This window comes from Martes martes, assembly GCF_963455335.1.
Source record: "Martes martes genome assembly, chromosome: 12".
In the NCBI taxonomy this organism is placed as follows: Eukaryota; Metazoa; Chordata; class Mammalia; order Carnivora; family Mustelidae; genus Martes; species Martes martes.
The window spans coordinates 61,981,243-61,996,274 of NC_137900.1; positions in this window are offsets into that span (position 1 = coordinate 61,981,243).

Consider the following 15,032-nt stretch of genomic DNA (forward strand, 5'->3'; position numbering starts at 1 on the left):
TTACTGGTCTAACTGGGAAGCAAAAGCACTAGGGCATCAAAAAGGGTATAAGCTCCATTGCGATAAATAATCGTGGTGTGAGAACTATGGAAGTCAGCTGGTGGGGAAGGAAGGAGTTGGAGATTATCTAGTGGGACATTCAATTGGTCAAGAACGTCAGGTTGTAGGAATCATCACTAGGACCCAGGCCCAGCGTAAGCCCTTAGGTTTTATACATGGGGTTAACATTCAGAAAAGTATCATTTGTTGGAAGACATGCTCTATTACGCATGCCTTGCAAGGAATCACTTTGCCTGATGAAGCTGTGTTTCACTGTTGTTCTTTTCAGAGAGAACAACTTAAGTTGCTGGTGCCTTTAATGCATATGTGATGTATACAGTGGACATTGTACACACCCGTCCTAACAGCTTTGGAAATAAATCACTTTTTTTTTTTTTAAGATTTTATTTATTTGACAGAGACAGTGAGAGAAGGAACACAAGCGGGGGGAGTGGGAGAGGGAGAAGCAGGCTTCCCACAAAGCAGGGAGCCCAATGTGGGGCTGATCCCAGGACCCTGAGACCATGACCGGAGCTGTGCCCCAGAAATAAGTCACTTCTTAAACCGATATTAGGAAGTGTTTCCAGTTAAACCCAGTAAGGGAGTGGGGAAGTGAGGCAGGAAAAAGAAGGAATCCAAGCCTTATCAAGTCAAGTCCTGCCCCCCCCCCAATCTTTCCCCCAAAACCACCCTCCCCACCAGGAGCACTGAAATCTAAAGGAGCACTAGAGACAGTGTAGGCCACACCTCAAGCTGTCCTATCAAGGGCAAAGAAGCAGAAGTGTCTGTCTCTGTGTGTGTGTGTGTGTGTGATTTTTGTTTGGTTTTAAATCAGTCATTTGAGAGCTGTCCTCAGGAGCTTTTCTCATAATCTACAGTGACCCTGGCTCTCTCTGCACCCAGGCAAAGTGGGTTTGGCAGCTCGCAGGCAGCCTTTGGCAGAAATGCAGGGATGTGAACAACCCTAATCTCAGAACAGTCCTTCCCACAAAAGGATGTCCACCAAAATAATTTTTTGAAAGACTTTATTTGAGAAAGAGAGCACAAGTGGGGTAGAGGGTCAGAGGGAGAGGGAGAAGCAGACTCCCTGCTGAGCAGGGAGCCCAATGTGGGCTCCATCCCAGGACCTTGAAATCACGACCTAGGCTGAAGGTAGACACTTAACCAACTGAGCCACTCAGGCACCCTATATTCACCAAAATAGTTTCTTAAGTTACTTTTGAATGGAGAAAAATACGACCTTATATATATTATATGTACCCATTTTCTCAATAAGTTTATGAGCTTGAGATACCCATATATGACTGTGCAGCATAAAAGAGTTCAGAAGACCAAATATATTGCATTTGTCAGTGTCATCAAAAGCAGTTTCAGGAATTACTACTTCCAGCCAAGATTATAGGGACCAGATTTACCCTCCATCCTGAAACCAGGTAAAAAAAATATATGAAGTAGTTTTCAAGACACTGAATGTCATGGTGCCTGGGTGGCTCAGTTGTTAAGCAGCTGCCTTTTCAGCTCAGGTCATGATCCCAGGGTGCTGGGATGGAACCCAGCATCAGGCTCCCTGCTCAGCGGGAAGCCTGCTTCTCTCTCTCCCACTCCCTCTGCTTGTGTTCCCTCTCTCACTGTGTCTCTCTGCCAAAAAATAAAGAAAATCTTAAAAAAAAAAAAAAAAAGACACTGAAAGCCAGACAAGGAAGGACAGTGAACATTGAGAGATGCCCAATAAGCGAGGTGCACTGTATGTTTGCCCCACCTGACTGCTGAGGGGTTTCCCATTGTGGAGCAAGAAGGGCAAACCAAGGAATAGCCTGGTGGTCCCCCGAGGTAAGGAAACAGAACTTGGAGTCTGGAAAAGCCAAAGTGCCTTGACTGCAGCTCTGATTACCAGAGAGGAAAGAGCTGCACAGAGAGAACCCAGAGATCTGCAGAGGATCCCTCTCAAGTCTTTGGGCTGAGTACTGGTTAGTGCACATGTGTGAGGAAAACAACCAAAAGGATTAGAGGAAACTTTCTGGAGCTCATAATGGGCTACAAATTAATTTCTCTTCTCACCAGTCAGAGTGGAAAATCATGGTTGGTGTGGCATTGACCACAATACTGAGAAGAGTCTTTGTCTCGCTTATGGGGGAAATTCGCCCCGGTCTCAACTCCTCTGTGGTTCTGCCTAACTCACTTAAAAGCAAGATTTGAACAAATCAGACTGTTTCCAATAACAACCGATTCCAAGAATACAGCTCAAGAATATTTATAGAAATAAAAATATACAGTACTCAATAATTTAAAATTCATGGTGGAATATGTGGAAAATGCAGATCAATCTAGTAACAGCAGATCCCTGGTTGCCTGGGAGGTGGAGATGCTTGGGAAGGATTGGAAGTAAAGATCACAACGGGGCACAAGGAAACTTGGGGGTTAGTGAGTATGTTCATTATCTTGATTATGACGGTTTCATAAGTGTGTACATAGGTCAAAGCAAGAACTAGTTTCATTCATAATCTACTGGGAACATTTTAATATTTTTTTCACTGAATTGGAAATAGTCTGAAATAACTGGGCAAGGCCGACGGTCAGTAATCCACAGACCATCTTGTTTTGTTTCCTGCTTTGCTCCTGGAGGGCTAAGAAGAAGACTGTGATCACAAGGCAAGTGTCCAACTGTAGAGGCCTGGAGGAAGGTGGTAGTTCTCACATTAGGAACCATGGCCCACAGGCTTGTCTAACTTCCTGGCCTAACATTCAAAGCCTTTCAAGCTTCATTTTCTGCAGACTTCACTCCTTTTCTTTTTCCTCTATTCCCTCCACCCTTCCAGTCCCATTGGATGGATGACCTGGCCCTGGACAGGTCATATTTTACCTATTTTGTTGATTCTGCATAGAATATCCCATTCCACTTTTATGACTACCTCAGACAACATTAATCCTCCTCTCTTTGGTATTCCTATTGCTTCCCAAATTATTATTCAATAAATGTTTGCTGTTGACCTTTTCTGTTCCTGGTACTATTCTTGCTTGAGGTTGACTTGATAGAAATCCCAAGGCTCGGGCTGACAAGCAATTAAAGAGACAAACACAAAATGAAGATTGTCCTACAGGTAAGGAGTACTGGGATGGATATGTATTGGCCTTCTGGGAAACGTCCAGAGTCTCTTCTGCCCAGGATCTCTGATCTCTTCTGCCCAGGATCTTCAATGAGTCTTCAGAGCAGAATAAAAATTTTCTGGTTAACAGAAGGGGGAAGAGCCCTTCAAGGAGAAGGAACCATGTCAATAGAGGCATGGAGCTCCGAAAGAGCAAGGATGCACCCCTATTAGTTTCTTGGGGTTATGGTAATAAATCACCACAAACTAGGTAGCCTAAAGCCATATAGAATTTGTTCTCTCACACTTCTGGAAACCAGAAGTCCAAAATCAGGATAGCAGTAGGGTTGGTTCCTTTTTGTGTGTGTGTGTGAGATTTTACTTATTTGAGAGAGCACAAGCTGGGGGAGAAAGAAGCAGGGCTCCCCACTGAGCAGGGACCCTGATGTGGGGCTTGATCCTGGGGCCCTGAGGTCATGACCTGAGCCACCCGGGCACCCTGAGGGTTAGTTCCTTCTTAATGCTCTGGGGGAGAATCTATTCCATGCCTCTTTCTTACCTGCTGGTGGCAATTGGAATTCCTTGGCTTGTAGACCTTTAACTCCAGTCTCTGCCTCCACTTTCTTGCACCCTCTTGGTCTCTGGGTGTGTCAGCTTCAGGGCTCACCCTAAGTCCAAGACGATATTATCCCAAGATCCTTAATTATGTGTACAGAGACTTCATCTCCAAGTAAAGTTTGCATCCATAGGTGCCAGGGTAAACACTTAGATACATCTTTTTGGGGAACATTATCCAAACCATTGCACACACCAAGAACTGTAAGAAAAATTGTTTCTACCAAGCTGTACCTTGTTTTTATTTCTTGAGGGTTTTTTTTTTTTTGGATGGGGGGTGGATACATTATTTCATCTATTATTTTTCTGTCTGATTTTCCATTCTAACTTATACTTTCCGTAAGACTATTTTAGTTATTCATAATATCTCATCTTGCATTATCCTGATACCTCAATTCCTTTGTGAAATACGGGCAAATAAACATGAACTGAAAAAGCATCTATCAGATTTGGGGGGATGTGGCTCCTTGGAATATGCAAATGAGCCACCAGGAAGAGGAGAGAATGTATGCCTCTTTTTAAATCCTTGCCTAGGAAAGGTTGACAAGACAGAGGATTCTGGCTGCAGTTGGGTTGCTGTTGACATGAAGGTGCTGAAAGAGAAGGGGATGTTGGAAAACTCAAGAAAACTTGAATTGATGGCAAAGAGAGAAGGGATGGGTCCAGAGGGCTGAGCAAGAGGATTTGGAAGCAGGTAAACAGAGAACAAGGTGAGGAAATGGTATCCTCGATGTCTTCTTTTGACAGAGAATAAGGAAATAGAGGAAAAGGGAGTGGGGAGGTTGGAAGGACCACCAAAGGGAAAGGGAAATGGGGAGGTCCCTGAGGGTCACTGCAGTGGTGCTGGGGGCCCAGGGCAGGTTGAAGACCAGGAGTCTCCCATTCACATGAGGAATGGTTCTCTCTAGAAATGCCCAGCTGCCCAAGTGAGGGGAGGAGGTGGGTATACACTCAAAGGAAGGATTTCCTGTGGAAAAATCAGACCATCACTTCCTTCTTTCTGAGTTACCTACTTCACTTCAAATATCAGTTTGATCATAGACTAATGACTAGTCCTTTTACATTTCCACGTATACCCCCCTTCCTGTCTGGCTGCCAAATATAACTCAGCCTCTTATACATGACAAACTAGTGTAAACACATTGCTAGTGAGATACTATCATAAGGAAATGTGAAATTTTTACTGCTGATAACATGTGACCTCTCTGGGCCTCAGTTTCCTCATTACAGAATTAGAACAGTGGGATCAGCCTGGATGAGTTCTAGTACTTCCTGCTCTGATATTCTGTGGTCTAATGGTCATTAGTAGCCCTTGGCTTGATGACCAAGAGTTCAGAACTGCCTCCCTATGGACAGCCCTTGGTCTAAGAGCAGCACACGTCCCAGCCTGCCTGATTGTGCCCCTTGTATCCACGCTAGCAACTCATGGCCCTTGCAATGAGCTTACCCTGTCTTCCATGACCCAGCCTCCGAGGACCTTCTTGCTTTGTGCCCATCTTTCTAGCTGCTCTCACAGGAGTCTTCTGACTGATTCCTCATGGCCCCACAAAGCCACTCGATAGTTATAGTTGGTGATATGTAACACTTGGGATCATTTTTAGGAAAAGTTTGGTATCCTAATCCCTTGATAAGAAACATAATTCCTCCATTAGACACTGTTTCAATGGGAAACCCCATTTCAGCAGGATTCATACCCCTCACAGCCCCTTTTTGAGCACATCGCTGGCCTTAAGTGCTCAGAACTGGCTATTCTGTAGAAACTTCTGGAGGCAATTCTCCGTATTTAGCTTACCTGTGATTAAGAGTTCAGTCCCCGAAGTCACAAGTAAGGAAAAGAAGTCACATAAGAAAACAGGAGCCACAGTTCTCACAGCAGAATCGGATGAGAGCCCATAAAGAGCCCAGAATTTCCACCATGTCCTGGTCGGGTGTGGCCCACTGGACCTCCACTGAACTACGACCATCCACTTCTGCAAACACTTCTTGGACATCTCACCTGAGCCAGGTGACATCAAGGCCTCCCCCCCACCCCGGAGGAGCTTTCTCTAGTGGGTGAGACAGATGCACACCCCATTTAGCTCTACAACGAATATTAAAGGATAGCTGCTATGTGCCAGGCACTGCACTGAAGCCAAGATCCAGCGATGGTCCAGACAGATAGGATGCCTGCCCTCGTGGGACTCCCAGCCCACAGAGAAAACAGATGTTGTGCAAGTGATTGAGTTCCTGATGTGGAGGAGAGCCTCACGTTACCTGTTGAGAAAATCAAGAGCTTCAAGAGCTAAAGGCCATCTCATCTGGATCCTTTCTCACAGGGCCCAGCATGGGAACTGCTACAGTTAGATTCAGTCAATGCATTTAATTCACTAGTCCCCAACCCCGTTCTGTACATAGTGTTACCAAGACAGGGATGACTAAAGCTTCAGTTCACTGGACTAGAAGGTTTCACTTCTAAATGAAGAGGTCCACAGTGGCTCTGTCTAGAAGGTGGCTTCAAGGCTGGACAGGCCGAGGAGCTCACGTTGCAGGCTTTGGAATTACAGAGCTTCCTGGTGGTGCTCCGTCAAGCCTCAGACACACAAAACAAGACTAAACTTTCTAAATTGTCAGTGGGAGGTCTGTCATTCAAATGGAAGCTAAGAGCAAAGAAAATGGAAGTCCACGGACAATGCTGGCACAGAAACCACCCTCATCTTTCAAAAAACAGCCCATGTATACTTCCTTAGAGAAGTTCAGTCCAGGAAAACGAATTTTTTTCCCTAATCAAGGTTCACTGCTTTAGAGAGAAAGCCAGTGGGTTTTAGTACTCTCATCTGTCCTACCTCATCATATGTGTTTCTGCCCTCAGAGAGCTTCCATTCTGAGTGGGAGCAAGAAGCCTTGAAATGGATGGCAGTACCTCAAGTTAGAGGCCTAGACATGGGTCTTTGCAAGAAGAAGAGGTCACTTCCAGTGATAGCGGCAGTGGGAACCCAGGAGAACTTCACAAAGGAGGTGGCATCGGAATATGCCCCTGGACCATAGGGAAGACCTTGAGATATAGGATAAGGGGAAATTCATTTCAGGAGAAAGCCAGGAATGGGCAACAGGCTGGCCATAGGAAAATCTAGAGCACACTTATGGACGACATGAAGGTTGGAGGGAGGTTAAGTTGGAGCAGGATCCCTAGAGGCTCTGAATTTCAGGCTGAGGAGTGCGGTTCCTCTGTATTTCATTTTCCTCATCTATAAAGTGGAGCCCATATCCTCTCTCCTGCAAGAATTAAAGCATCAAATCTATATATGAACCCTGTATATTACTTGCAGAATGTCTGACACATAGAAACAACTCACAAAGAGCCGCTGATACCATGGCAGTGGTAGCAATGGGGAACCATCATGGATTTTGAGTAGGGAGATGGATGGCACACTTGGGAATGGGTTTTAGATTCACACAGCCCTGCACTGATGAGCACTTTTATAATATTAGTCCTCTTCTACCTTGCGTTTCTCCTAAGGATTGAGTGTCCTTTATCTGCCTTTGCCCAGGGAGGTGGTAGGCAGTTGTACCAGTCCAGCTTCTCCAAAGAAACAAAACCAATAAGATAGGCATAGAGAGAGAGAGAGAGAGAGAGAGAGATTTATGTAAGCTCACACAGCTGTGGGCGCTGGCAAGTCCAAAATCCATAAGGCAGATCAACAGGCCATCTTTCTATCTTATAGTTTTGATTAAAATTCCTTCTTCAGGAAATGTCAGTCCTTGCCCTTAAAGCCTTCACCTATTTGGATGAGGCCCACCTGCATTTGGAGGATAAGCTCCTTAACTAAGAATCCATTTCTTGTAGATGTTAATGACATCTACAAAACACCTTCCTAGCAGCATCTAGACTGGTCCTTGATTAAACAATGGGGCACCATGGCCTAGCCAAGTTGACACATAAAATTAACCATCACAGTGGTCTTTATCTCAAATAGGAAAACCAAAGCAGAGAATGGCAAACTGAGGCAGAAATTGGACAAAATCCTAACCCCTAAAACATGGCACCAGGCCTGCCAAGTGAGTTTGGAACCTTGGTAATTTCTTTTTTAAAGATTTTATTTATTTATTTGACAGACGGAGATCACAAGCAGGCAGAGAAGCAGGCAGAGAGAGAGGAGGAAGCAGGCTCTCTGCTGAGCAGAGAGCCCGATGCGGGGCTCTATCCCAGGACTCTCGGATCGTGACCTGAGTGGAAGGCAGAGGCTTTAACCCACTGAACCACCTGGGCGCCCCGGAACCTTGGTAATTTTATTTTATTCCTGCTTCCTACATAAAATTCCCCACAGAGCAAAACCAAGCGGAACATCTCTGGGGTATATTGCCCTGAACACCAAGGCCACTGGAGAATCACTTTGGCTTGGTGCCAAAAAGCCGTTCCTGACTGAAGTTTCCATCAGTGGGACAGGCTGCCTGGGAGGCAGCGGGCTTGCAGTCCCTGGAGGTGAGTGACCACAGCTTGGAGGAAATTCAGGTGCCTGTTGAGAGTAGGGCCAAGGGCCAGGAGGAAGCTGCCCAGAGGGTCTCTGCGTTCTGGTCACCCCCTTCATACTAGAAATGCTGCTGACAATGAGCAGCACTCTCAGAATGGTCCCTGCTTCTTCCTCCTCCCTGCGCCCCTCCGCCACCCCCAAGTGAAGCATCAGAGGTTGGGGCAGAATGCAGAACCCTGAAATGGAAACCATCTGGGTGCCTTTCTCACCCTTCCTCCACCAGCCCCGTCCACACAACCAGCCTTGCCTGGGTAACCTTTCTGGGAGGGGAGCTTGTCAGACTTGCCTCTGTCTCAGCCTCTGCTCACACTCCACCTCATCCTCTACACCCACCCAAGCAGAGCCCCGGGGTCCCAGGGGATCTACCATCAGCCTGGACAAGTCATGGGTCACCAACCACCTCTCTTCTGTGCCTACACCCACTAATCATTTCTTCCTGGTGATTTGCATGGCAACCCTCCTGCACTTGGCTGCTCAGGGGAGTTTTCTGGCTTCATTGCCTCAATTAACATCGGTCTCCTGGGCCACTCTGGATTCCCCTGCCACCCCACCACAGACCTAGCCTCTGAAACCTGCCTGTCTGGGCTCTAGAGGGGTCCTTGTCTCTTCACGAGCCTCCCCTTCCCATCAGCAAGCCAGGTTTATGCACATAGGACCCTCCTGCCAGGGATAGGGAGACGCCGTGGAAGGAATCTTGATGTTCTGGTGGGCATCAGAGCTGCAAAGGCCCTAAAAGATAGTCTAGCACACTCTAGGCCACCCTACTTCATTCCCTTCTTACATTAAGCCCCAAGCAAAGAACAGGCTTGCCCAAGGTCATATCTCAAGTCAGGGAAAGAGCCAGGCCTAAACCCTGGGGCCCTCTTCCTCCATCCCCTCTATCTCCCTCTGCTATACTTTGTCAACAAAAAACAGCTTCTCAGCAAACTTCAAGTTAGGAGTGAGTGGAAAAGATGTTCAGTGTTCAAAATTTGAGTCTTGACAGCTTTGTTCCCTCCAGAACCCCTCTGTTCAGTGGGCTGTTGTTTATAGGAAGCTCTGAGCATAGCCATGAGCTGGGCAGTACCCTGGGAGCCAAAGAGCTGGAGGGAGAAGAGACATCCCTCCTGGCCAGGTGCTCTTGGGCACGGTGGGCTGGGTACCTCCAAAATAGCACGTCCCTCACAGAGTCACCACAAGGAGCCAGGGAGCCAATGAACACAAAGATACAGGAACCAGACCTGAGGATGGGAAGAAAACTGGGATGAATGTAGGAAGCAGTAGCACTTCATGGAATGGGAGGAGACACCTGCAAGCCCTCAGGTTCCTGGGCCCTCGAGGGCCAACACAAGTCCCAACACTCGCTGTAAAATATTGTCTCAGGGTTCCCACCACAAAAAAACTCTCAAGATCGGAGAGTCGCCGTTCTACAACTTAGAGGACCTTCAGAAATTATCAAGTCTAGAACCCTTCGTGGTACATATGGGAAAACTGATGCCCCAACAGCCTCAAATCCCATAGTGAGTTAGGGGCATAGCCAGGACTGGCACCCAGGTGCCTGCCTCCCAGTGTGGGACTCCCCATGAGCTGGGAATGGGGTGTGGGGGCAGGGTTTGGAGGAGGCATGAAGCATGGTTGGGGGTTGAGCCTTTTGGAGTCCTAGGGCCGGCAAGGCACAAACACCACAGAGGAAAGCTGGGGTGTGTAACATCAGACTGAGGCACAGTGGAGAAACCGGTGTGGCTGTGATGGGGAAAGGAGGACTGTGAAAGTGAAATCTGCCATTTGTGAGGGGAAACTGAAATGTGGTCTCCAAGCCATGCAAATGACCTGTGGCCTTCAGTCCTGCACCTGCACGGCTCACAACATACACAACACAGTGATCAGATGGGGCTTGAGTTCCCACGGTTTGCGCTCCAGAGAAGAGGAGCAGGGAGGCCTCCCTGGCTCTGGGAGGGATGTGTGGGGATGCCCAAGTTCCCTCTGTAGGGTCTGCTGAGCTGAGAGCGGGCGTCCTTTGCACCTGGCTGAGGTGACCCTGCCAGGGACCACCCCTGCTAGGGACACACGCTGGGTTGTCTGCAATCAGCTCCAAATTCACTATCCTGCTTATCTCCTGCCACTCCCCCTTTTGTTCTTAGCCCCCCACACCCAGAAACCCTCACATTTTTCCCTCCTGTGAGAATTTGCTCATCCTGAGAGCTCCTCCAGCACGAGTACTGTGTCGAGTTTACCCTTATATCCTAGAAGCCACGCCCTTTGCTTGGCCCCATGGAGACCAGGGATGGCAAATGTCAGGCATGCCTGCTGCCGCCCTCCCAGTCAGAGCTCTGGGCAGACATGGCTAATCAGCCACGATTACGTTCCCCTTGGCATCTCAGAAGGCCTCACTCCTCAATACAGGCCCTGCCTGGGCAGCCAAGATGTGCTCTCTTGACGATGCTGGTGACCATCCCTGTGATGGGGCAATACAGGCATGGCTCGGAGCTCAGCTAGGGGCTACTGGCCCCTCAGAGATTTGGCTCCAACCCCTGGTCTGTGCTTTCTGTGGCTGCTGAGACATGTCAAAGCCGACTTTCTCTTGCTGCCCTCATGCTGCCTCGGCCGTACTCCCCAAAACAATGCAGGCTGGGAATGCAGAGCCTTTCTCAGCCCACGTGTGCACACACACGTACATATTCACCCACAAATACATTCACATGCTCGCACATGTATACACATTTGCAATACACACACTCACACACTCGTGTGTATACACACACCCATACGTGTTCCCACGTGTGTGCATGTTTACACACCCACTCACCTATGCACACATCACACACACAAACACGCTCACATTAAACACTTTGTGAGTTTCATACTCGTGTGTATACACACAACCATACGTGCTCCCACGTGTGTGCATGTTTACACACCCACTCGCCTATGCACACATCACACACAAACATGCTCGCATTAAACACTTCGTGAGTTTCTGGAAGCTCAGAGAAGATTGGGGGCCACAGGGAGATGTTCCATTACACAGAGCGTATCTTCTGGCTGTCCTTGTGGCTCCCTCTACCCACTCTCTCTGTCTCCTCCCCATCTCTTCCCTCCATTCCTCTAGCACTGCCCCACCCCAGTGTCAAATTTTTGTCCCTTTGTCTGGACAGCCATTCTGCCACCTGCCCCGGAGATGGAGACAGTCCATAGCTGTCCCTGCAAATCTCAACTCACCAAATAGAGTCTTTCCCCGAGAGCAGTTTCAATGACCTGTTTCTCCATCATGTTTCAAATATTGTTACACATAAGCGGATGGCTGTGACAAAGGACGTTTGTCTACAGCTCTCCATTTCCCATCCTAAACTAACACAGTTCAATGGTAAACACCGTTTTTTGGTCTCTACTCAGTGCCTGGGCTCTTTGCTGGGTGTTGCAGATACAGAGACGGTGCGGTTCCCAAAAGCACACCCAGCCTAATGGCAAAAGCAGACACATAAAGTGAGGAGTGAAAGATATGATTAATGTCATCCCTGGAGGCAAAGGAACAGTTTCCCAGCCATGATAGGAAGGGTGACCAAATGCCAGGCGAACAAGACTGGGGAGGTCATCTCAGCAGGAGGCACAGCACGGGTAAGGGCAGAGGGAGGGAGCTCAGGTGGTGCTGGCGCTGGGTGGAGGACTGTGGGCACAGAAGCAGTGTGGGGAGAGAGAGCAGAGGCCACGCTGTGCCAAGGCGCAGGGGCTGGGCTGTGACTGCCTCCTGACGACGATGGGGCCCCTGGGCCACTTATGAAGGTCACAGTTTGAAGGGGAGCCAGATCGCAGACTTCTTCCCTTGGTCCGGCTGAGCTGTGTGCCTCTCTCCATTTATTCAGGATCAGAGTCTCCTGCAAACACACTCAGAGGCACCCAGGTTCTGACTGCAGTCACCGTAGATTAGTTTGACCTGTACTTGAACTTCATCTCAATGGAATCATACAGTAGGAGCTCCTTTTACCTCTGCTTCTTTAGCTCGGCCTGTCTGTGAGATTCACCCAGGGGTAGAATCTTGTCGAGCTTTGTTTCAAACATTGAGAGTTGGGGCACTAAACTTGGAGGAGACCAAACCTAACACAACAGTTTCCTAATCACCCCACCGCAGAAGCCAGGCTCTCATGAAAATTAGCTTTTATCCTCTTCCTTCAAAAGCTTACACAGAACATAAGCCTCAAGGACCACAATGTATAGCGCTGCCCCCACCCACATTGAGCAGCAAGGGTCTCACTCCAGTCCCCGACTTAAGAGACTCTATTAAACCCAGGGTGGATTTTCTATGCCCAGTGGTTTTCCATTTCATCTTTTAATTTCTACTTTAAGGACTTAATTTTAACAAAGGAGCCAAATTACCACCACACTTTAAAATGAACTTGTTTAGGGGACTTAAAAACAGGCTTTAGAATATGGAGCTTTAATTAACTTTGGAAAATGGTACTGAAACAGCCCCTGTGCCCCATCTCATGCTTTGCAAAGGCAAGAACGGGAGGCCTTGGCCAACCCCTGGAACTACCTTTAATGTTCCCCATGCCCAGGTTGCAAGGTCATTAGAATCTGTAGGGCTGGGAACCAGACACCATGATCGTTTTCTAAGCTCTCAGGCGATTCCAATGGGAAGTGCATCAGAGGCTGAGAATCTCTGATTAACAACTGTCAGCAGTGGCTGGCATGAGAGACTGGAAGAGAGGGAAACAGGATGCAGCTGAGAGACCAAGGTCTTCACATTCAACCTTCAGCTTTGGAAGGAACCATGGGGGCCATCAGCCAAGCCAGGTGACACCAAGGGCCATTTCTAGCCTCTACAGAAGAGTTCTGTTAATGGGCTGAAATGTTCTCCAAAAGTCATACAGTGGAGTCTTATCCCCCTTGCCCCAGTGCCTCAGAAGGGGGCTATTCAGGGACAGGGTCTTTCAAGAGATAATTACAGTAAAATGAGGCTGTTGGGATGGGCTTAATCTAATCTGACCGGTGTCCTTGTGAAAAAAGGAAATGGGACCAAAAGATACCAGAGGACACAAACACAGAGGGACAACCCTGGGAAGAGGCGGCCAGAGGACAACCATCCGCAAGCCAAGGAGAGAGGCCTCAGAGAAATCCTGCCAGCGCCTCGATCTTGCACTTCCAGCCTCCAGAACTGTGAGAAAATGCATTTCTGTTGTTTAAGCCCCCCCAGTTTCTGGTATCATGTTATGGCAGAGCTAGTAAACTCATACAAGTTCCATTTCAGCTCTTTGGCCATATGTGAAAATTCTCACAAGGTTCACTCCCTCCTCCCACCCAGTATCTCCACAAACCAGAAATGCCTTTAAAGAATTATCTATTATGTCCATGGAATATTCTTTAGAGGCTGTGGATATTGGAGATGGTCAACTGTGGAACACTAGAGAAGTAAATGATAGCAATCGGTTCAACTGAGCATGAAGAAGCACTTATGTTGTCAAGATTTCTAAAGTTGCACATTCAGCATGACCTCACACCTGTGCAGAAATGCACTGATCTTGATCAAGAACCCCATCCAGAGATCTCCTGACCCCACCCCAGGATTCAAGGCATGTGTCTACTTTCTCTGATCTCCAGATCCCAAGTTACCCACAGATAACCAGCCCCTCTCCAACACACACAGACCCACAAAGGATCTTCTAGCTTCCCAGTTATGGCTCAACCTACCCAACCGTATCCCAGACTCATGAAGTATTTTAAAATGTGGTGTAGAAAGGTTGGAAGTTAATATGATACATACACAGGCAGTTGGTACCTGGTTTGTGGAGCTGGGAGGGGTTGGGGCAGGAGGCTTGGTTCGGACTTAAGTTGGAAGCATGGAATCAGGGAAGGCTTTGCCTGAGAGGCAGCTCTTAAACTAGGGCTCAAAGGTGAAGGCAGAATGAATGGGGGAGAAAGAACATCTCATGCATGTTCGTTCAAAGGCTCCGAGGCAGGCCAGTGGAGGATGCATCCAGGTGGAGAAAGTGGAGGGCCCTGACCGGGGCTGGGGTGTAGAGTGTGGTGGGACAAGACACAAGGGCCGGGATGGGGCCTCCGGGCTGCATAGGGAGTTGTAGTGATTTCCTTAAGGTTCCTAGCACAGTAGGTCAAGGGCAGCCTGTGTTGTCCATGATCTCAGAGAAAGGTTGGGTAGCCTTGCCAGCTGTGGGATGTAGGGGAGAGCAGGTGGGATGGAGGTGGCCCTCAAGTTCACATGAGATAGGAGGTCCCAAGTCACTGTACTTTGGGATACAGATGGATAGGCCAGGCACAGGCTAGACTATACTGTGTGTGTGTGTGTAGGGAAGGTGAATACTAATAGGGAGCTTAACCTTCAGGAACTAAAGAACATAGACACAGTGTCCTGGGGTGGGGGGAGAGTGAGGGGATTTCAGGACAAGGTCTTTGTTTGTGGCCTTGAACTCAGGCCAGCTCAGAGGTTCTTAGCTGATCTGTTTTCCCTTTGTTTTTATAAGACCAGACTGGGAAGGACTCTTAGAGATTCCCCTCCTCCTTCTGCTTTATTTTGTTTCATAATGACTGCTCATTGTCCCCACCCCACACTCACCCCAATTTATAGAGGGCAACACGGAGGCCCAGAGAAGGGAAAAGAGCTGAAGAGGAAGGGGAATGTGGGAGGGTTAAGTGATGGAACCCAAGCAGGTAAGGGGTCTGGCAGGTGTCCAAACTTGACGTGGGGCCAGCAGACCCACTCCGGCTCACCTCACAGCAGGCTGGACTGGGAGGCCCTCAGAAGGCCCCCTGCTGCTGCTGCCTGGAGAAGCCCCTGAGCCAGTCATTGCAGGAG